Source organism: Arvicanthis niloticus, chromosome 18, assembly GCF_011762505.2.
Source record: "Arvicanthis niloticus isolate mArvNil1 chromosome 18, mArvNil1.pat.X, whole genome shotgun sequence".
NCBI classification, from domain to species: domain Eukaryota; kingdom Metazoa; phylum Chordata; class Mammalia; order Rodentia; family Muridae; genus Arvicanthis; species Arvicanthis niloticus.
In genome coordinates, this window is record NC_047675.1 from 24276334 (window position 1) to 24299595 (window position 23262).

General features: G+C 35.6%; 1 non-coding gene across 1 annotated transcript; it reads left to right on the forward strand.

Annotated features, from left to right (window-relative positions):
* Window positions 1-14406: 14406 nt before the first annotated feature.
* On the forward strand, window positions 14407-14512 carry LOC117723546 (U6 spliceosomal RNA). Its single transcript, XR_004608660.1, has one exon. It is a non-coding gene; the product is annotated as a U6 spliceosomal RNA (small nuclear RNA).
* The last annotated feature ends 8750 nt before the right edge of the window (window positions 14513-23262 follow it).

The following is a 23262-nucleotide window of genomic DNA, read 5'->3' on the forward strand; positions in this document are numbered from 1 at the left end:
AATCTAACAAAAATTAAGTGTTGACAAGATTGTAGAACTGCTGGAACTCAAACATGCCGCTGTGGAGATACGATATAGAGCAAATACTTTGACAAAACCTTAGTAATTTCTCAAAATATTGACAATATACAAACACATCAACAAAGCACATTATCTAATACATAGTCACATAAGGTAAATCAAAACATATGTTCTTAGAAAGATATAGCCTTGAATAATCTTAGCATCAGAAAGGGATAGATTTTAAAAGGTCATCGTATACACATAAAGAGTAGTGTAAAAATGATGCCCCAATGATTGGGAAACAACCTAAACGTCCTGCAACTGATTAATGGATAATGAGAATATAGTATATTTAGACGATGTTCTCTCTCATCGATGGGTCCTCATCCTGATATTTAGACTGGAGTATGTAACCTGAAGTAACTAAAGAAACCAGGACAGTAGAGAGGAATCATGGGTGGTACAGACAGAGTAGAAGATGACCATGTGGAGTGCATAGAAATAAGGAGCTCTAGAGGGGGGATAGTGGGAGATGGGTGCTATGAAGAGAACAATGAGAAAGTGGGGAAACTTTAATTGGGGAAGAACAGGAGTAACACTGGGTAGGAGACAGAAAGAGGAGATAAGGCTATGTTTTTTATTGAAAGCTAGATTTTTTTTCTCACATATTATATCCTGATTATAGTTTCCTCTCCTTCTACTCCTCCATATTCTTCCTCACTTCCTTCCCATTAGGATCCACTCTCTTTCTGTCTCTCATCTTTAGAAAATAAAGGGGCTTCTAATAGACAATTAAAATAAAGTATACTACATGGAGGTGAAACAAAAGGTAACATGTCAGAATGGAACTAAACAAACAGAGAGAAAAAAGCCCAAGAGGTAACACAAGGGTCAGATACCAACTTGTTTCCATGCTTAGGAATTCCATAAAACCACTAAAGTGGAAGCTATAATATATATGCAGAAGACATGGTGCAGGCCACTATGGATTTTTTAAAGCTATATTAAAGTACATAATTTTATAAGCTTACTTAAAATTACAAATATATACAAACATGTATGTGTATACATATTTAAATGGAGTAACACTGTGATAGAAGAGGGAATGGAAAAATATTAAAGCCAGAGGAGCAGGATGTCTGCTACTAGTTTGCATTCCCTAGACAGGATGAGGAAAATACCACCAAGAAATGTCAACAATATGATTGTCTTATTAAGACTGCCTTATTAAAATGCCAGTTGACATTCAGGTATAGATGTGGGAATTCTGCAATATCTTATCCCCAGATGAAGAGTGACCAATGTCTTGAGGTTTGGTCTTTTGCTATGTAGTGTAAGGCTAAATACTGTCCACCCACCCCCACTACACCCCAAGGCCTGAGTGTCCCAAGGGAAGAGAGAATCTGCAGGTTGACCCAGGTAAAGTTATGTAACTTTGCTCCCCAAGTTATCCCTGATTGTTAAATAAAGATGCCACAGCCTATAACTGGACAGGAGATAGGCAAGGTTTTGTGTTCCAGGGCTTGACTTCTAAGAAGAGACTTCAAGAAAGGAGGAGGGAGAAGAGGGTGGGGAGAAAAGAAGGCACCATGGGAAAAAAATCTTGAAAACCTGGCCATGCGGGCTGGCCAATTGGAGTTAAGACCATCCCAGATGAAACATGGCAAGTCATATCCTGGGGTTATTAGCAGGGAGGTAGACATAATAGCTTAGAAGGTAGATATCTGCCCAGCTTTAGTACTAATTAAGCCTTACTATAAACATCAAGGTTGTGTGTCTTTTATCTGAGAACTGAATGATCTATGGCAGGATAGAAACCCCAATTTGAGATGAAATAATTTCCACAACACTGAGAATAGAAGAATCAGTTTCCTCCAGAGACAAAGCTGTGACATATATTATCCAGTCCCAAATGGTCAGCCCTGGATACATGTACATATGAATAATGCTAAGTGGGTGAATGTATGTATGTATATATGTATGTATGTATATATGGATGTACATGCATGCATACATTCAGCAATATCTATGTACATATGTGTCATATAGGTATGAATGTATGTATCTAATTTTTATGTATTGTAAATGTATCTATTTTTATAATAATAATAATTAATTAAATAATATAAATATAATAATAATTAAATAAGATATGAATTTGGGAGGGCGAGGGATGGCATAAGAGGAGTTAGAGGGAAATGGAGGAGCACATGCAATGGATATGTACTGGTTGTGTATGAGGTATTCATAATTTTAATAATATAAAAATAAATAAAAATAATATAAATAAAACAATATATATCTAGTTGGTTCTCTATATAGATGAAATCTATATACAATAAATCAAAAATTTGATGCACTGAATATATTCAGAGAATATGGGACATATTATTTTGTTTTATAACCTAGTAGAACATGGATCTTCTGAATGCCTAGGATAATTAAAATACAGGAAGTTATTAAGAAAAATCACTGTGCTATATCAGTATATTTATAAAAAGTATTGCCAATACTCAGTGAGCAAAAGTGCTTGTTTCATGAGTGTGAAGATGCTTGTTCAAATCTCTAGAGCCCCTATAAAACATACCTGCAGTACTGAAAATGTCTGTAAACCCAAGGTTCATTCAGAGAGATAGGAGACCGAGACACAAAAATTCCTGAAGCCCCTGAGCTAACTAGCTTAGAGTAGGCAGCAGAAAATATAGCAAATAGACCTTTATTCAAAACAATGTAACCCATGAAGAATGGCATAAGATTGTCTTCTGGCTGCCACATGCATGTCTGGACCCATGGGCACCTGCATTCATTTACACACGTAAATGTGTACACACAAATGCATGCATTTACATGCACAAAATTATATTTCCTTTACTAATTATAAATTTACTTTACTGTCTCAACATGCTTTTAAAATTATACTCTAAAGATGGGCAACTTAGCATTTTCCTTTTTTGCTGCCTTTCTCCATGATTCTGTGCCTGATGATTGAATTTGTTAAAACCACTGAAGAGGGTATATGAAAATGATCAGTGGTCCTTCTCTGTAGCATGAATGATTTAAATGGCCTGCCTGTTGCTAGTGAGGTGTGTAGTAACTATAGCTCCACTCTTTCCTTTTCATATTAACAAGCATGTTTTTCTCTATTCTGAATTCTTCTAAATTATTAACATTCCTCTTTCTTCATGGTATTTCTTTCAACTCACCAAAAGGGAATAAGAAGAGGAATGTTCTCTCAAAGGTCATTTTCCCTACTCATCCACAATCACGATGGAGTGATGTGCTTGCCAGGGTGAGAATCTTTTATTTGCTTTTTATAGGAAAGAGCTTCTGAATTTGAAAATGAAGATCTAGAAGTCTCAGAAAATGGTGAGGAATAAAACTAAGATACAGTCCAATACAGGCTGAAGATTATATTGTAAATGTCTTAAAAGGTGCATCTTTTAGTGCTAATTATTTTCTATAGATTTAGACCTAGAATTATAGATTACATTTTTATAAATGTGCAAAAACCCTATTATACTAATACTGAAAAACATCACAAACTAAATATTCAACTAAAGAGAATGGTTGAACAAATAACATTTCACATTATCTTAAGGAATAGCTGCATTTATATCTCAAAGCAATTAAATGGCTGATGCACATTTTAAAATAAGAAAAATACACATATATACAACACACACACACACACACACACACACACACACACACACACACACACACACACACACAAAAAAACAAAAAACAAAACAAGCAAACAAAAAAAGCAGAGAATGTTGAAAGACACTTGCTGGAGGTGCAGGTGGAACTGGACCTCCAACTTTTTTTCTTTGTTACTCAAGAGGATACTGAACCAATTAGAAACAATTATAAGGCATTTGGATCTTAAAAAGATACAGGTGAGCCAGATGTGGTAGTGAAGACCTTTATTCCCAACAGTCAGTATGCAGGGAGATGCTGATAGTCCAGCATGACCTACATAGAAGTTCCAGGACAGCCGGATCTACATAGTGAGACTCTAGCATAAAAACAAACAAACAAACAACTGAAAACATGCAAATGTCTATTGTGATTATCAAGGTTCTGTAAAGACACTGATCAGGTAGAAAAGACCACTTGTAAGAATTTGATTCGTAAGAATTGATTGTGGAAAGCATCCAGTCCTGAGATCTGTACTCAGCAATTTGGGGACCATAGAGAGGTAATGGTATTGTGTCTGATCCCAGTCTAGAGTGCTAAGACTGAAAAGAACTGATATATTATACTTTGAAGGCTGCCAGGCTTGAGACCTGGGAAAAACTAATGTTTTGTTCATGATCAAAACAGAAAATCCTGTACTCCCAAATAATTTTTCAGTCCAGAGCAAGACAAATGTATAGCACTAGGATAACTTTTGTTTGAAAGAGAGTATTGACTTTATAAATTAAATTTTCATTTGATCAATTTCGGTGTTTCTAGCTTCATCATTAATTAGCAAATTACATTTAAATTGGCACATGTTCGATTAGTATTGTGTGTAAAATATTTATATTTTCATTACACCTTGACCTTCTTTGATAAATTCATTATTCATATAATTACTTCCTCAAAAATATATGATGGCCAGTGGATTATAAGCTTAGTGAAAGTAAGGACTATATTTGCCATATTTATTACTATGCCCGTAGGGCTTAGTGTTAGGAATTTATTAGGGAATCAGAAAATAACCTCACAGTTCTCTGAAATAGTAAATTCAAATGAATCAGAGATATTGTTGAGCAGTCAAATGAGTCTTTGGGGAGAGTCTTCTGGTAGTCAAGGAAACTGAATGTTCTCATTGAATCAGAACATGAAAAGTGTTTCTGGGCAAAATTTATGATCAAAAGCCAATACTTAAAGACTATCTCTCAACATAACCAGAGAGAAACCATGGTCCTTTTGAAGAGGATCCAAGAGCTGTGGACCAAACTATGAACACAGACAAGAACAGAATCACCTTACATAATGAAGCAGAATTATATTGTAACCACTGTACCTAAGGTGTTTCATTTATTATAGTTTCTCCCCACTTTAAATAGGAATTCTTTACTATTTAAGAGAACTGTGAGGTTATTTACACGTCAAGTCTTCTGCAAGGTATTAAGAAATTTAATACTCACAAAATAGTGAAGTTTGATATACACATCTTTCAGTTAAACTTGAATCTATTGAAAATTGTCATCTTTTGAATACTATTTTTTATACTTTTTAAATATTTTTTATACTTTTGAATGCAATTGAATTTATAAGAATGGCGAAATACTAAGGTTATGTATTTATTGATTGACTCATGACTGATGGACATTCATATCTCAACTCTGGTACATAAGTTCTCTGAAAGTGTGTTATTAATATTTCCAACTTGTTTGCTGGATAACATTGATTGAGACCTAGTGAGTGTGTGATTTTCATGTTTACACATATATGAAGATAAAAGGAAGCAAACTAAAACAAAGCAGAACAATAACAGATCTCTGTTATGAGGTAGCCAATCTCTTCCATGGAGGAAGCAGATAAAAACACAAGAGAGAGACCTCTGCAAATTAACTATTTAGTCTTGGTGACTATTAAAGAAAATAAATTGTTTTAATTGTGGAAGAGAGTCAGTTCCTAGAGGGGTCTGCTTCAGTCATGCACTGTTATTTCTCCTAGAATAAGAAGGCAAATGATCTACAGAAAAAAAGTGAGAGTCGGATGCATTATGATTGGTTAAAATGTGGCATTTGTGGCATTTTCCTTGCCTGACTGTTTTGCCAAGCTCACCTGCTGCTATTGGTTGAGACTCAGTTGCTTTGTGACAAAGTCAATTCCTCTGAGCTTTCAGTTCAAGAACTGAATGGAGCCTAAGGCTGTGGACTCTTTAGCAGACCCCCAGGGAATATCTTTAGAAAATATTAAGTAAAGCATTAATTACTAAATGAGTGTTACTACATGTGGTACCATGTGTTTGTGAATGAAAGGTCCAGAAAGAAACTACCTCTTCCAGGAGACTGAGACCTTCTGCAATTCTGGATAACAGGTGAGTACTTTAATGATTAGGAAGTTTAGAATGTTCCAGATCCAGAGCCTGATTACAACACATCTTGGGCTTTCTTTATACACATAAATTGCCAACCCTTGCCCAGTTCATTATCAGACCTAACATCCTGTGAGAAAAAGATAAAATCCTTTTAGAATGTAGTAATTTTATGAAATCATTGTTTCCACAGAAGTCTGAGGCATGTAGCTGAGATTCTTTTGATCAGCTCTAACTTCATATTTTGCTTTCCAAGTATCTGAAAAGTGTTTATATCTATAACTTTTTTTACTCTTTTACTATAGACACTTCATGAAACTGACTCAATGTTGGAACATGGGATTTGTGGAGTGTAAGTCTCTATTCTACATCAATGATCACTCATGTTTTGCTCCAAAATAAATGATTTCTTATCTCCTTTGAGGTGAAAATTGTATTCTGAATAAACAGGTTCAGACTAGCAATGGTGAAATTTTGTTTTTAAATCTATTTTTTTCAAAAAAATAACATTTTGTGATCTTATACAAAAGCACTGTTCCTACTTCATTCTTCCCACTCCAACACCTTCAATGCTCCCTTCCCTCCCAAATTTACGACCTCTTTTTTAGTTATAATTTTTCACACACATTCTGTACACACACATACATACACATACACACATATGTTATATATATATATATATATATATATATACACATACATATATATGTATACATACATACATATGTATATACATTTAGCTTTTTTCTTTTGTATTTATTTCTAGGGCTAACCACTTAAGACCAGACAACCTATGTAGGAGTTCCTATTCTTTTTCTTTCAGCAGACATTGACCATATGTAACGCTCTGTCTGGGGATACAGGTTCATGGAACCTCTCCCACACACAACAGCATGCCAACTGTTGTGGTCATTATGCCAGTCTTGTTCAGGCAAGCATATTGATGATATTTTGTGGATGGACCTTCCATGTTATGTCTAGAAGACACAATATAGCAGCAGATATCCAGGTCCTCTGGCTCGAACCAGCTCCCCATTCTCATACCATGATGTGCACCAAGCCTTAGGTGTAGGGATTGGATTGCAGATGTATAAATTGGGGTTGGGAAGCACATAGTCAATTATTTTCTGCATTTTGATGAGCTGTGGATACCTTCATTTATTGTAAAAATAAGCTTTGTTGATGAAAGGGAGAGGATGTACGTATAGAATACACTTAGTCATGACATTTATTTAGGAAAATGGCAGCAGCAGGTTCTCCTGTAATATCTATGACCATCACACCCATGGGTTGTTGGCTAGATATGCAGTACCAGGCATGTGTTCTTTCCTATGGAGTGGACCATAAGTTCAACTAGGCAGCTATTACTAACCCCAGGATAATAATGCCACTATTGTACCATTTGGGATTTCTTGCTGGGCTGGTCATTGTTATGATTCATAAACTTCACAGTTATATAGGACTACTGATTACTACTCACCTCTGGCTGCTTTCATAGCATTTCCCAATACCATGAAAGTCAGTCCTTAGGCAAGAGGTTTTTAAGTCAATTCCAGCTCAATCCCTCCAAGATCTGTGTCTGAACTGTGTGATATCTTCAGTAATAGGGTCTTTTACCTCCAAATTATGAAAGGTAACCAAAAATGTTGGGAGTAGCACATACTATTTTGGGTGATACATATCTTTTCAACCACCATCTCAAGGGGAGGTTTCCCATACCTGCCATGGACATTTTTGTTACTCAGTGCATGGCTCTTGGTAGAGAGCACTTTCACCTCATGTGAAATAACCCCATTTAAAAATATATACATATATTATTTACATATATACATATGAAACACACATTTATATATCATATGTGTGTATATCGCCTAAGTAAGCTAATAAAGGAACATATTTCCCATTGCTTTTCCAAATATACTTGGTATATTTGTCTCTTCTTCCTCTCTTTTTCCATTTATTACCTTTCCTTCTCTCTGCTGTTAAGGTTCTCTACCATTTTCTCCGTTATCCCCTTTTTGGAGACAGTATCCTGTTTCTTAGTTTTCCTTCTTCTTCCCTACCAAGGCCTCTCTCTAATTTCCTGGCTTCTTTGGCAACTTCAGGTTGTATATTCTTATCTACAGATAAAAGAGAGCATGTAGCCTTTGGTTTTCTTGGACTGATTTTATTTTGACTCAATGCAAGGTATTAAAACACCCAATGTAAGGCATCAAAAACCCCAATATTCATAAACCTTTGAACTCACATGAAAGTTAAAATATCTAAAGAAGTTTGTTTTTGTTGCTGTTTTTTTTTTTTTTTTTTTTTTTTTTTTTTTTTATCTTTTCACTGAGACTTCCTGCCTTAGCCCCAAGTAGGACTTTTGGAAGTCTGTTGTACTTTGCATGCATGGAGTAAGTTACCAGGACATTTTTAGCTGCTTATTTTAGCATAACCCCTGAGTACTTCCTGTCTTTTTCTTGCAAACACAAAATATTTTTGATGAGTTAATTATCATTTCCAAGTGATGAGTATCTTGGTCCAATAGATGATATTGGGTAAATTGAATCGCTGTGATTATCATCTAGATTTGTCTAATTAGTAATTAATATGTTTAAAATTCTAATAAGATGGAAATGGTCAAAGAGAGTAGAGATATCCTCATCTACTGTAATAATTTTTTATTAACTTATGAATACATAATCTGCAAACCCAACAAAAGGGCAACTTGCTAAACACAGTTTGTTTTTTTTTTTAATTTAAAAATCATGCAAAACTGTTAGTGGCTTACTCCTTGAACACAACTGGCTCACTATTGCTGAGTGAAAAGGAAAAAAAAAAAAAAAACTAGTAGAAGATAAGAGTGAGGCAAGATAAAAAAATGTTTTTAGTTGTGGAGGTCATAGTAGCTTGGAGTTGACTCTATAGTTATGTGCCTCCTCCTTCTCTTCTTCCTCACCCTCTTTCTTCTCCTTCTCTCTTTCCTTTTTTATACCTCCCTTTCTTCCCCCCTTCTTATTCCTATTCTTGTTCTCCTCCTTCTTTTTTTGCTATCTTTTTCCTTTTGCCTTCTTTTTTGAAGACACTTGCATAGCACATTGGAGAGAGAGTCATTATATGTGGTTATGCCACATTCCTGACATGTTTAGTTTAGAGATCATTCTCTTTATGCATCACACGTCCAATCAAGCTGAGCAGAACTCTTCCTAAGCAGAGAATTCACATTATAATGGGATAATATGCAAACAAATTCTCTCTAGGTAACATAACAGAGTGTCCAGATAGTTTTGAGCTGAGTATTTCTTTCAACAACAAGAAATGGCATACACACATACACATAGAGAGAAGAAATTTTAACAGTAGTTTAAAGAAGATGCAGCTACTTGCCCTTAAAATTTCTATACCACTACAGAAGATGTTTATTGGACCATTAATATCATATTTTAAATTCTAAGCCATTCTTCTAAATGGATATCTCATATTCATAAAATTATCTAATCTGTAAACTTCTCCTTTCTTGATAAATCAATAGTATTTATGAAGAAAACCACACTATAGCTTATTACAGAGCATCAAACCCAGAATCTACTTAAGGAGTCATAACCACCCAAACAGAACACTATGGGTTAATGAAAGGAATTGTTGTAGCTGTTCCTCTAACTGAGATTATTTAATTTTAGACTGTTACAAAAGTATCTTCAGATGTTTATAAATAAATGATTGGAAGACTGAGGCAGTAGGATTATGGTCAGTTTAAGGCCAGCGTGTGATACACACTCAAAATAAAATTGGTTTTCTTTCTATACAACAGAACAGGTAGACTAGAGAGTTAAGATAAATTTTCTAGAATTTCTGCGCTTTGGGTAGGGTGCTCACTCACTTGACTAGCTTGATCAGAAATACCAGCAGCCAATGCTTTTTGTTCAGATATTCTCCTAAGAGGAAATGGAAAATTAATTAAGTCAGTGATGAAAAGGATTGAGGAGTTAAAGGTGCAGACTTGGTGACTATTTTTTTTTTTTAGAGTAAAATCTAAGCTGCATGCCTTAGCTACCATATGGCATGTAGGAGCTTTGATTTCCTCACCTATGGAATAAAAAAATGGTAGTGAATGATAGCCTCAGTTCCATTGTATCATTGTGGAAGTTTAATGAAAGTACAAGCATGAGGCCCCTCTGTTTTGTCATAAGGAAAGTCTTACAAAAGAATTCTCATTGCAAAATGCACACAGACATACAGTGAGAAGTTAATAAAAATCTAATCTCTAAAAAAGAAAGCCTTCATATTAATTAGTCTTTCAGGAGATCTTAATTAATTACGTGCTAACAAGGCAGCTAAATTCTTTATGTGTCTTCAAATAGAAAACATTGATTCTAGGCATTTGTGTGGCTGGCTTCAGTGATACACTGTGTTGCTATCAAAATCTCTTCGAAACCATTATCAGTTTTTTTTTTTTTTTACTTTAATTTTTTTTTTATAGTCTAGGTGTTGCCATCCTCTCCATTTGTCTCCCCATAGTTCCTCATCCCATTCCTCCTCCCCCCTGTCTCCAAGAAGATGCCTGCCCACCTGCCAGTTTTCCCCACTCTCAAGGCCTCAAGACTCTCCAGGATTAGGTGCCTCTTCTCTCATTGAGACTAGACCAGGCATCCCTCTGCTGTATATATGCCAGAAGCCTCAGACTAGCTACTGTATGCTGCCTGGTTGGTGGCTCAGTGTCTGAGAGATCTCAAGGGTCCAGGTTAGTTGAGACTGCTGGTCTTCCTATAGGGTCTCCCTCCTCCTCAGCTTCTTCCAGTCTTTCACTAATTCAACCACAGGAGTCCCTGACTTCAGTTCATTGGTTGGGTATAAGTATCTGTGTCCGTCTCAGTCAGCTACTTGTTAGGCCTCTCGGAGGACAGCCATGCTAGGTTCCTATCTGTAAGCACATCGTAGCATCAGTAATAGTCTCTGGTTTTGGAGTCTCCCCTTGAGATGGATCTCAATTTGAGCCAGTACTAGACCTCCTTTCCCTCAGTCTTTTCTCCATCTTTGTTCCTGTAGTTCCGTTATCAGTTTTGGATGGGACATTTGTCCTAGAGCTTAAACTGAGGACCAGTCCATGATGACTGTAGACTGAGCAAATGAGACATGTAGAGCTTAGAGAGATGGAACACCTGAATGGAAATCCCATACTTGGCCAGTCTCAAAAGTTGTAAACTCATCTGTAGTGGAGGTGGCATTGCTCACTGCTAATAGGAGCTACAACTCAGAAATAGAAATGAGATATGAAAATACAATGGGGTGTCAACAAAGGATTTTGAGAAGCTTCTTGTTTTGTAGAGTTCTATGTGACAGTAGTTTTACTTTTATTCGAGGTAAATAATGAATTATGTGACATATCTATCTCCTGAAAAAGAAGACAATTAATAAAAAGGCTTTCTGTTCATTTGGAGAAAAAAAGAAAAGCATCGACCAATTTTATCCATAACTACTGAAATTATTTCAAATTCTATATGATCTTTTCAAAATACTGCTTCACAATTTTGCATTTTTCCCCAAAGCAGGAAGGGGAGACACCAGGAGCACCCTTGAGTCTTTTTACTGAGCACAGACCAGAACTCAGACAGCTGAGACTCTGATAAAATATTTCAAGGTCCTTCTTATGTTCTGTCCTTTTCAGAATTCCCTTCACAGCCTGTTATATTGAACAGGATCAGAGCACAAAACTCTTCAGCAAAAAAGAGTAAACCCTAAGATTTCAGAAACCTGCAAGATTATCATTAGGACATTTCCTAAGCCTCCAAAAGAAATACATAAACTGGAGCATGAGAATAGTCTATATTTGAAGCTTTGGTAAAAAGACAGGCTGATGAAGACATATGATGGGCACAGTTTCAGCTCAAATCCAGGAGCTGTTTTGACATTTCCCTTTTTTTGCTGTAATATAATGCGCTTTCCGAATCAGAGTGGAATCCTCTCAGCATGAAGTCATTTATCACAAGACTAAATGTGTGAGCTGGCTTGCTTCACTCTGCTCCTCAGCCTGGAACTTTTGGTGGATGCTGAAATGAATAATTATAATAGAGATTTGTGTCTAAAATTCTGATCATAATCCCTCTATCCAACTCCCGCTTCAGGTTACTGACATGTATTCCATGAATTTCTACTCTCAACTGAAGATGCCCATGTGGCGTAGATAGTAGCTTTTTGTTGTATTTTTTTTTTTTTAGTGAAGTTTAAGATTGCTGAAAAAAAAAAAAAAAAAAAAACCCTGATGTGTCGGTTAATATTAATAGTGTTTATTTTGAGTCACTATATGTGAGATACCCCACAAAATGCTCTATATAATTCTCACTAGTATCCTGCCAAGAGCTACATTTATTCTCAGTTTTAAAGCTGAAAAAAACTAAATGACCACAGTCAGAAGGCCTAGGAAGTGTATATGTTAAAAGGAAAAATAAACTCTACAGGTTTCCTGTAGGTGAATAGTCTTAGAAAAATAGGAAATGAAATACAAGCAAAAATATTTCATATAGAAAGAAGAGATTTCCACTCATAAAAAACTGAATAAATATGTTCCCCTATTTCTTTTGCTAAAAACAGTGGAAAATCCTGTGTGTTACCCTTATAACAAGACTCAATTTTAAAGGTAAGGAGATATATACATTAAAAACTCCAAGTATTAAGGGATATCATGGAATTATGTTCCCTAGTTTGTCTTTTAGCATTATGAATCTTATGTTTGGTGTTGAAAATGGCACCAATTTAAAGATGCCAAGTATACAGATAAAAGCAAGGAAATGACAAAAATCTCTCTACAGCCAAAGGACTTCAATGAGATAGATTAATAAAAACAATCATTTAAGCATTAACTGTTCTATTTAGCTAAATAAATTACAAAAGGTTATACAGCCCTATCTCTATCTAACTAGTATGGACTGCAGTTTTTTTTTTTTGTCTGCTTGACAATCTAGAATCACTTGGAGTTTTAATGAAGTAGTCTCTCAATTAGGTGGGCCTAAACTCTCTAAATTAGGTGTAACACCTTCAACTAGATTGAAGTGAGCACCCATTAATAGATTCAAGCATTGAAATAATAAAGATATTGGAATGTCAACAAATACTTGAAAGTATCCATAACAAAAGTGATCACACTTGCAACTAATAACAAATAGGAACTCACTGATGGACATGGATTGAAGATGTATTATCTTCCAGTTTCTACATCAGAAATACCAATACTAACCTTAATGGTAAAAGACCAAGCTTGGTAACAGAAAATTCTTCAAGAAATTAAAAATACTTGCAATCAAATAGAATAGAATGAATAATATCAAATACAATAAACTTGGAAATCACTTACATAAATGTAACAGAGAAATCTTCAAACATTTGGAAAACAAACAACAGTCTTTGAATAGTTCATGGTTCAAAGAGGAAGTCTCAGGGCAATGTAACACCATCAAACTGAGTGAAAATGGAATGCAATAAATCAATATTTATGGGATACAGCTAAAACATTGCTGTTGGGAAAATTTATCATAGTAAATATATGCAAACAAAAGAAAATGTTTAAATGAATAATCAAAGCTGTCAAAAGGAATGTAAGGAAAACATCAAAATAACACAAATTTTGTGAAGTTGGTTCCAGAAAATAGGAGACAAAACTCTTGTTCTTTCATCTCACTAAGTTAATATTACTCTGATTTTCTGATTTGTATAAACACAAAATGAAAAACCAGTTAGGAAAAGGGATAAAAATGTAGCCTGAGAATAATGTAGGAGTTTCTCTTAGGTTTCTCTAAAAAAAAAAAAAAAAAAAAAAAAAAAAAAAAAAAAAAAAAAAAAAAAATGGGAGAGAGAGAGAGAGAGAGAAAGAAAGAGAGAGAACTTGCAATAGATATTAATTCAAATCACTTTGAGCTTCATTTTATGATATGCCACATGCAAACTAGATGGATAGGAAATAAAATGGGATAATTTAACCTGAGTTTGCAGATCAGAAACCAAAATATCACTGTCTGAAAATAGGAGAAAAGCAATGTCCTATCACCAAAAGAAAATGAATTCTTTCTTTTGCTTTTTTTTTCTTGTTGAAACCTACAGAAGATTAGATAATGTTCACAAACACTGAAGATGACTATTTATTTTTCTTAGTTCTGTATTTCTATGGCTAAAGTATTCTGGAAATATTCTCACAGACACACATAAAATGTTTGTCTCACTGAGCATCACTTAGCCCAAACAAATATACATACCATCACATTTATAAATCAACTTATGAATACATATACACATAGATATACACATACACACACACATACACACATACACATACATATACATATAATTTCCAAAGACTAACAAACTAAATTTTATAAATGTTAAAAGAATTACACAGTGCTCATTTTGATGTAACATATACTAAAATTGGTACAATATAGAGAGGATTAGCATGGCCTTAAACAGGGATGACACACAAAAATTCATAACGTTTTTCATACTTTTTTATGGATAAATAAATGGAACTGCAGAAGATCTTATTAAATGAAGTAACACAGACCCAGAAAGACAAAGGTCACATGTTCTCCAATCAGAGACTCCTAGCATCCAATCTTCCAATGGGAGTACATATCTAGGAGTAACTATGGAAAATAAGAATGTAAAAGCAGACAGTTGCCAAGGTGGAGATGAAAGGGAGAGCAACTGAGAAGAGAGTAGCAGGGTACAAGTGGTCTAATTGTTAACATTGAAAAGGGGGCTCTACTTAGGGGAGAGGAATATAAACAGAGAAATGAAGGCAAAAGAACACTAAAAATGTCTGAAAAACTTGTAAGGGATTATATTTATTACCTACCTAAAAATAAAAACATAACACCACACACACACACACACACACACACACAGAGAGAGAGAGAGAGAGAAAGAGAGAGAGAGAGAGAGAGAGAGAGAGAATACGCTTTTTATCTTGACTGTGTGTGCTCCCTCTAAAAGCCAAAGACTACCTAACAGAAATACCAGGCATGAGAAACTCTCTGTTGGGTTGTTGAGTATGGTTATCCAATACCCCCAACATATTACAGTCTGTTCCTGTTATCCTTGGTTTCCCTGTCCCCCACCTCCAGAGATAGAAGGTAATTCCCTATTGCTGAAGGCACCATGCACTTCAAGTATAGAACCTAGAGGCCCCTCCGCTAGAACTGACATGAATGCCTCCTTTTGAGGATTAGGTTCATGGTACCAGAAGGTGTAAGCTTCTAAAGTAGGTGGACAACCAAGAGCCCTACTCATCTATGGCACCTATGAAATACAAGTAAACTATCAAGCCACAATAACTCTAAAGGTTCAATAATGGCATACATACCTTGGCACTAAAGAACAGCTCTCTAAGTGGATTTAAGACCCACTCAATAAAAGAAATGTTATGTCTGGTATTATAAAACAAACAACCCATGACTATTGAGTCATTGATCTTTTCGGATACCCAACAACTACCACTTTACTATGCCAGTATAACCCCTTATACAATTCTATAATAGTTCTACTTATACCTACAGTTAAGTATAGTCCTCATCTCTTAGTAGGGAAAATTCTCCTTGCAGCATATGGAAACAAAATTTAAAAAAATCACAAACTATTCAAGTGTAGACTGCTTGCAAAAGTTCTTGGAAGCAGCAAAATTATTAAATACAGACACAAACAAAAGGAGAACACATGTACTACATGTAGTAATTTATATGATAATTTTAACATTTTTAGTCACATAATAACTAAAATGAGGATTCTTCATGGTGTCATTTTTCACTAACATAATAATTAAAAATCTATAAAATAAATTTTTTTGCACATGGATAGAGAAAATATACATATGATCATGAAATACATTTGAATGTATAACAATATTATCCATATGTATTATGAGTTTATAAATACAAAGGTATTGGTAATGATAAAACTATGTTCTGTATTAATATCTAAAACTTTGTTATCTATTGCTATTGTTTTAAAGAGAAAAGTATGAAGAACATCAGTGTACATATGACAATGCTTTTAAGAGCTTGTATGCATGGTTCATAACTAGGCCCTCTAGGCTAACTATTCCAATACCTTAATATACAATTTATGGTTTTTCAAATAAAATTCACTTTCCTAGAAGATGATGATTTTTTGGATAAAATTGTAAAGGGATCCACATTCATATCTTCATTATAAGTGGTCATCCAAATATAATTATTAAAATTATTGAAAAATTTCTCCTATGATATATTTCAAATATGTTTTCTCCTTTCTCAATTTCTTCCAAGATTTAGCCCACTTTTATGTTCTTTGTTTATCACTGTCTTTCAAAACAAACAAAAATTAAGAAACAAGTAAATACAAAAAGCACGATAACATAAAAATTAAAATAAAAAAAGCAAAAAAAAAAAAAAAAAAAAAAAAAAAAAAACCAGTAAGATTTAAACAATGCCGAAACAAAGCAAAATGAAATAAAAAGTCTACAAATATACAAATTGGGTTCATTTTGATCATCTACTGCTGGGCATGGAGCCTGAAGTGTGGCTCATATTGCCAGTGAGTCTACATTGAGGAAAATATTTTTCCCTTTGTCAATATCAACTATAGATAGTTTCTTAGGTATAAAACATTGCATCTACTTCCCCTTCTGAGTGCAGGACCAGATTGGCTTGAAGCTACGTAGGTCTTGTCTGTACTGCTCTATCTTCTTGAGTACCTGTGTACATCAGTCCTGTTGTGTCAGGAAGACACTGTTTCCTTGGAATCATCTATTACCTCAAGCTATAACAATTTCCACTTTCTCTTCTGTGTAGGTCCCTGTGCCTTGTGGAGAAGGCTGTGAAGAAGACATTCATTTTAGACTGAGTTATCCAAAGTCTCTTATGCTCTTCATTACCTGGTTGTGAATCTCTGCATTAATCTCACATCTACTGTAAGAATTCATTTCTCTGACGTGAGTTAAGCAAGACACTGACCTATGGGTATAGCAATATATCATTTGGAGTAATCACATTGCTGTTTCTTTAACAGAATAGTAGTATGTTTTCCCATAAAGCCTATGAAATATATAGTATGAGGTTCCTGAAAACCTTAGTAATTTCAAGCTATGGGTTTCATCTCATTCACTGGACCTTAAACCAAAATTTAAAAGCTGTTTTTGCACTCCAATAACATTGGTATCACTACTGAACAATTATATCTTGCAGAGTTTTCACTGTTGTATGTCACGGTGTTTGTAGCTGGAAGATATTGATGACTATCTTTAACCTCTGGTAGCATGCACAATATTTTCCGTCACTATGAACACTAGTCACTAGAGGTGAAGCTTCTAGTTAGCCATCAGCTCAATTTTTCATATTTGTTGACATACATGCTATCGTCTGCAGGAGGGCGTTACATTCAGGTTGTAGAAAACAAACTATAGCCTTGACAAATAGGCTGTGAAGTTTTCGGTGTTTTCATGCTGCCCCTTTGGCCAACTGATCAACAATTTGTAACTCAGTCCTGGCACTGAAGATTTTACTTGGTAACATATAATGTCTAACTGAGGCATTGTCTCCCCTATTACTTGTCGATTCCATTTAAATTCTTTTTCTATATGTATATGTTTTAGGAAGTTTTTACAGAAGTTAAGTTTCTATATAGTTTTTAATTGGTCTTTAGTGTTAGCTGTCATTTCCTGTATTTCTTCCTTTACCCTTCTCTACAACACCCATTCCTGTTTTTTTATTGAATATTTTATTTATTTACATTTCAGTTGTTTTCCCCTTTCCAGATCTCCCCTTTGGAAATCCTCATCCCATCCTCCTCCCCTCTCCCCCACCTCTATTAGCGTGCTCCCCTCTCCACCCACTCACTCCTGTCTTCTCTCAAACTCCTGGCATTCTCCTATACTGGAGTATCAAACACCCTCAGGCCTAATGGATGCTCATCACATTTAAGTACAAGACCATCCTCTGCCATGGGTCACTCCATGTGTCCTCTTTGGTTGGTGGTCCATTCCTCAAGAGTTCCGGGGGATCTGGCTGGTTGACACTTGCTCCTGCAATGGGGCTGCAAATATCCATCCCTGTTTAATCTCCCTATTATAGTTTACACTGTCTCTATTTCTCTTTCCTAGGAAGATCCTTTCCTCCTACTTTTTAACTCAATTTACAACTTTTTAAAAATGTGATTATTTTTATTCTATATTTTATTTATTTACATTTCAGATGCCAGCCCCCTTCTCCATTTCCCCACCCACTAATCCCCTATCCCATCCCTCCTCCTTCTTTTTTGCTTTTATACTGTTTAAATTACATGCAGGTATTAAGGTCAATTCTAGGTTGAGGAACGAGCAATGCAATGTAAATAATCAAGGAACAAGCAGGACAATAAACCCAGATAGTCAAAGAAAACAATGAACAGAGTCCTGTAATCACTCTTATGGTCACTATTTCTAAGGGCTTATCAGGATGACCAAAATACCTGAGCCTACTTCCCTGTCCTAGCCCAAAGTCATTTTCATGCCTGAAGCCTTCTTCTTTTTCTACCTTAACATTTAGATTTCTGCCTATAATTACTATTTTCTTCTAGCCTAAGATTTAGATTCCTGCCTGAAATTTCTTCTTTGTTCTAGCCTAAGATTTAGATTCCTGCCTGAAATTACTTCTTTGTTCCAGCCTAATGTCAGATTCCTGCCTGAAGTCCATTTTCTTGTCCTTGACCTATGTCAGATTCCAGCCAGGCAACCCCAAAATCTCTCCACATCTCCCCCTTTTTTATTGCATAAACCAGATGTTCCTATTGTTGATATCCAACTTTAGTCCATGGTGGATGCATTGAATACATGGTGTTATTTCAATTTTTTAATATTTGTTCAAGTTTTATTTGTGTTAAGTATGTGGTTAATCTTGGTGTAAGTTTCTTGAACTTCAGCGAAGAAATTATATTCTTTAGCATTGGAGTGAAATATTTTACAGATGTCTGCTAGGTCCACTTGATCCATAACATTATTTAACTCTAGTATTCTTCTGTTTTATTTTAGTCTAAATGACCTAGATATTTGTGAGAATGGGCTATGTAGGTCACCCACTATGAGTTACTGGATTCTGAAGGAGACATTTTATTTTTACTGTTTATGCTTGTATGTTTGTTCTGGAATCTAGGCATGTGAATGTTTGAAGTGCTTCTTGGTGAAGTTATCTTGTGTTGCTGATGACAGTAACCACTGTGGGTGCTGGGCAAGTACAATGGCTTCAGCAGTCATGGTAGGGAGCTCGTCTGTGGGCTTTTGGGTGAGACATTGGAATGAAGATCGGCTAGAGAAGAAAGACTAAGACAATCAGTGGGAAAGAGTTAGAGTAACCATGATTCCACCAAGAGGCAGGATTCCCAGAGAAGGTAGGCAGGGTAAGAGGATGGACTCCTTCAAACAGAACTAAAAATAACTTTGGAGAGACTAGAAAGAGAGATAGTGAAATTGAATACCTGAGTCCCAAACCTAGTATGGCTACTGGGGGGGGGGGGTCTCTGGTAACAAGTGATTTTGTAGATTGGCAGCTGATACTAAGGAATGGAAATGGAGGAATGGCAGTCTGAAAGGTTTGATAAGAAAGAGCTGAGGAAATGCTGAGTCAGCACCAAACAGTAAGGTGGAATCCCTTTGGAATAAGGTAGGGTGGGAGGAAGAGCTCCCTCAGGAAGATTGCAAAGGACTAAAAGTATATCAGAAAAAACAGGAATGAACATGTACCACTCCAAATTCTTGATGTACATGGAACAAATAACTTTCTTCTTTATTTTTAATATTTGTTTTCCTTCATGTTTGCTTACTATGTCTTGTATACAGGGATTTTCAAGCATAAGCCAGAGAAACTCAGATATATTTTTCTTTGTGAGCCACCTCCCTTTTCAGTTCTTGGTCTCTCTACCTCATCGTTGAGACTACAAAACTTGCCAGTTTTCATTCACAGCTTTGAATGATTTAGAATTCTGTTTTGCATTTCAGTTTTGTCTGAACCCATATGGCAAAGTCAAAACTCCAAACAAATCTGATAAATCCCATCTTGTGCTAGCCATTCCCCATGGCTCAGGAAAGCTCTGTGAGCTTGAGCACTACTTAATTCTTCCTTGTTCCATGGCCATCTGTATCTGCAACTTCAGACTTGGATGGGTCTCACAATTGACTCTGACATATGAATGGCAAGAGTTCAGCGTTTTTCTTCTATTGCAGTGAGTCTAAAGAACAAAATATGCAAAATACACTGAAAACCATCCTCAACAGTGGAGTAGCATCATACTTCAGCATAGGCATGTTCAACTATGAAAGATCACGCCTGAACTTCGTGGGATTTAGAGTTCATAAACTATCACTTACTAGCATGAGTCCATAACCAGTAATAAATATTACTTAGTGTGAAGTGTATTAAATTCTCCAAATAAACTAATCTTCAAACTAAACATTGTTATCATGGTCACCAACATTTTCACCTTAGTCCCCTTTTTTAGCCAAGTTCTGACCATGCAGTAGCTAATTATTCCTTTTCACAGGCACAATGAAAGTTGACGTTTATAAAAGCACAGGCAAAAACATATAGGTAGAGCCAATTTTATGTTTGAGTTGGTTCTTGATGAATGAGTGGGATTTGAACAGACAGAACATGATGGAAAGAACATTTTGTTTTAAGAGATCATTTTGTCTAAAAACCCAAAGGAACTTGTAAATGACTGATTTATATAGACAGCAATGTAGTAAAATGTCTGGCTGAACAACAGTATAAAAGGCATTAGCCACTGGAGATTCATTTCCCTTATTGCCTTTTCTTTTTTGAAAATGAACATATCACGGTTTTCTCTCTTTGATGGTCAAACCATAAGAGGGGCAAAATGACTGGAAGAGACACTGTTGAAATAAGGTAAACTAAGAGAATGGGGGTACCTCTGCAAAGATAGTCTACATGACTCCTCAGGTTTTGCTCTAACTCCTCTCAAATATAAGCCCCAACCCATGATTAATCCACCCATCTTCCAACAAGGTCTATCTTGTGTAATTGGCTCTTTATTTATTTATTTATTTATTTATTTATTTATTTGATTTTCTGTCCTAGGGGAGCTCCATACCAGAGATCCATTTTGACTTTGGAAAGAGAGATTTATGATAAATGGGAAGATAACTTTTGATCTAAGTTTGAATGGTGTTGCAAGACAAAACAGGCTAGACAGAACTGACTCGTGAAATGACGAGATTCTGAAGCAACAATGTGCAAGACGCATTAAAGAGGCATCAGAGAGAGGGACACCAGGCAGGCCTTCACAGACTAATTGGTTCAGGGCTCACATGAGCTTCAAGCTCATTAATATGCTTTGCTCTCTATTAGGCTTTATGTCCTGTGGCTCATTAATTCCCTGTTGCTATAGCCTCGGGCTGTGTTTCTTTCTCACTGGGTTCATGGGGTAAGGATTTTCCTCTCTCTTAAAACCATATCAAGCCTCCAGCTGCACTGGCCTGTGCAGCATCTGCAAATTCCTTTTACAGCACCTATGACCCATGAGTCCAGTTTCAGTTTTAAATGTTAACTTTAAAGCTGAGAAGAACATAATTAAGTATGATTAGACCTGGCTTAGTTATTCACAACTACTTCTGAGACTTTCTACAACCAAGATGTAGTTTTCTTTTTTTTTTTTTTTTTTTTTTTTTCATCTCTGACTCTATTTCTCTAGAGGATTGGACTCTATTGATTTTAAAATTTGCTTCTATAAGTAAATCATTTTTGGTGGGAAAGAACAGACTAGTTCAAGACAAAGTCATACATATTTTTTATTACTACTCTAGTTTCTAACTTGAAATTATTTGTGAAATGCTTGCATCTCTGCTATATATAAACATATAAAGAAAAAAGTAGACAATACAAAGGCGATGGAATCAAGGAAACGAAAACTGAGCCTGACAATGAACTTGACAGGCAGACCTATGAGAGCATCAGGAAAACCTGTGGATGCGGCTGCGATGACTTTTGAATTAGTCTCACAACTTTTTAAAAACAATTTGACCTTATTTTCTTTGTGTGTGTGGAGGAGTGTGGTGCATATGTCACCGTACACATACAGAAATCAGATGTCAATTGGCAGGAATTGTTTTTTTTAAATGTGAAACCCAGGGATTGAACTCAGATCCTCGGCTTAGCTCAAAGTGCATTTACCCTCTGAACAATCTCTGTTCTAGATTTTTTTATTGACTTATATAATCTAAGAATAGATTTTTAAAGCATATTCTTAACTTTAGTGAAGTTGATGAAGGTAGACTCTTACAGGCATGATTGGTGCCACGCACATATCTGTTAGACTAAGCCATCTTAGGTCAAGTTCCTATGCAGTATTTCCCCGTACACCACAAATTGTATGTAAAACAAGCCACTGGGAAACAAAAATGAACTAATTATGACTCAATAATGTTACATAATTCATTTATGTTGGGAGACTGTACAAAAGTTATTAACTTAGACATTATAATGCTTCAGAACTTTTAAATCTATCAGCTGTAGCTTCCTTTTAGTCAAGGAAATGCCTGATCAATTTGCATTTGAAAGGTAAGCACAAGCTGCTTTCAGAAGGGCGAACAAGGTGGCAAAGAGTTTATGATTTCTGAGCCCAGTGGTTATCAAATATTGGGAGCTGGAGAAGTGGCTGGCAGGTGGGTGGAGGATAAAACAAAACAAAACAAAACAAAACAAAACAAAACAAAAAACACTACAGACAAACATGTCAAAAAGTTTGTAGATGATTCTTCCAGCTTACAGAACATGTAATTTGGCTCCACTCCAAGGACAGCTTGACAATGAGAGTCTCATTCCTTGCGTTTTCTGCTGAGCATTTTCAGCAGGCTTGCCTCAGAGCCTCAGTTACCACAGGTGTGTCAGTAATTATGATATATTATAAACATTTACACTGTATAATGGTCCGCCGCTTCTTCCACCTGTGACCTGGTACCTCTGTACCAAGCAGTCATGCAGAACAAGAAGTAGAGTAGTCTGCTAACTTATAGGGCTGGAGAGTTTATTTCTTCCCCTTGTCTGAGACAGCATTCGTGGAAAATTAATGTTTGTCTAGAGACTTTTATTTCCTGTCAGTTTTTCTAAATTGCTTCACTTAAGCACATCTTTTAACCTTAAAATATTAACAATTATAAACCTCTCTTAAGTGACAAGCATCTTTCACTGTCTTCTTAAACCGAGTTAAGATAAACGTACATTTATTTTCAAAAT